The 1080-nt window shown below is 50.6% G+C and overlaps 3 non-coding genes across 3 annotated transcripts; all 3 read left to right on the top strand.

Moving 5' to 3' along the window:
• The first annotated feature begins 49 nt into the window (after nucleotides 1-49).
• Nucleotides 50-168, top strand: LOC123178816 (5S ribosomal RNA). The gene has a single exon (XR_006489876.1). It is a non-coding gene; the product is annotated as a 5S ribosomal RNA (ribosomal RNA).
• A 301-nt stretch (nucleotides 169-469) lies between these two features.
• LOC123178817 (5S ribosomal RNA) lies at nucleotides 470-588 on the top strand. The gene has a single exon (XR_006489877.1). It is a non-coding gene; the product is annotated as a 5S ribosomal RNA (ribosomal RNA).
• Nucleotides 589-889: 301 nt separating this feature from the next.
• Nucleotides 890-1008, top strand: LOC123178818 (5S ribosomal RNA). Its single transcript, XR_006489878.1, has one exon. It is a non-coding gene; the product is annotated as a 5S ribosomal RNA (ribosomal RNA).
• The last annotated feature ends 72 nt before the right edge of the window (nucleotides 1009-1080 follow it).

The following is a 1080-nucleotide window of genomic DNA, read 5'->3' as shown; positions in this document are numbered from 1 at the left end:
TGGAGCTGGGAGGGGCAAGCATAAGGGACGAAGACGGGGGTAACATGTCGGATGCGATCATACCAGCACTAAAGCACCGGATCCCATCAGAACTCCGAAGTTAAGCGTGCTTGGGCGAGAGTAGTACTAGGATGGGTGACCTCCTGGGAAGTCCTCGTGTTGCATTCCCTTTTTAATTTTTTTGCACCGCGTGCAAAACAAAACGCACGAGCGCGACGTATGTTTAGCACGTTTTATTATTTTGCACGTTTGCGGTAAGTTTTAGCTCGCTGCTCATTATTCACGCGTCTAGCGGCGGCAAGCGTGTTCTGAAAGGGGTCGAAACCATGGTAAATAGGCACTGGTGCAGTTGAACCGTGGTAAAACTCGTCTCCGTAGTTGAGCGGGAGCGGCCAAAGGAATGTGCAATCGTGTGTGTAGTGGAGCTAGGAGGGGCAAGCATAAGGGACGAAGACGGGGGTAACATGTCGGATGCGATCATACCAGCACTAAAGCACCGGATCCCATCAGAACTCCGAAGTGAAGCGTGCTTGGGCGAGAGTAGTACTAGGATGGGTGACCTCCTGGGAAGTCCTCGTGTTGCATTCCCTTTTTAATTTTTTTGCACCGCGTGCAAAACAAAACGCACGAGCGCGACGTATGTTTAGCACGTTTTATTATTTTACACGTTTACGGTAAGTTTTAGCTCGCTGCTCATTATTCACGCGTCTAGCGGCGGCAAGCGTGTTCTGAAAGGGGTCGAAACCATGGTAAATAGGCACTGGTGCAGTTGAACCGTGGTAAAACTCGTCTCCGTAGTTGAGCGGGAGCGGCCAAAGGAATGTGCAATCGTGTGTGTAGTGGAGCTGGGAGGGGCAAGCATAAGGGACGAAGACGGGGGTAACATGTCGGATGCGATCATATCAGCACTAAAGCACCGGATCCCATCAGAACTCCGAAGTTAAGCGTGCTTGGGCGAGAGTGGTACTAGGATGGGTGACCTCCTGGGAAGTCCTCGTGTTGCATTCCCTTTTTAATTTTTTTGCACCGCGTGCAAAACAAAACGCACGAGCGCGACGTATGTTTAGCACGTTTTATTAT

Source organism: Triticum aestivum, unplaced genomic scaffold (genome assembly GCF_018294505.1).
Source record: "Triticum aestivum cultivar Chinese Spring unplaced genomic scaffold, IWGSC CS RefSeq v2.1 scaffold27267, whole genome shotgun sequence".
Classification (NCBI taxonomy): domain Eukaryota; kingdom Viridiplantae; phylum Streptophyta; class Magnoliopsida; order Poales; family Poaceae; genus Triticum; species Triticum aestivum.
This window is presented reverse-complemented; position numbering and strand designations above follow the sequence as displayed.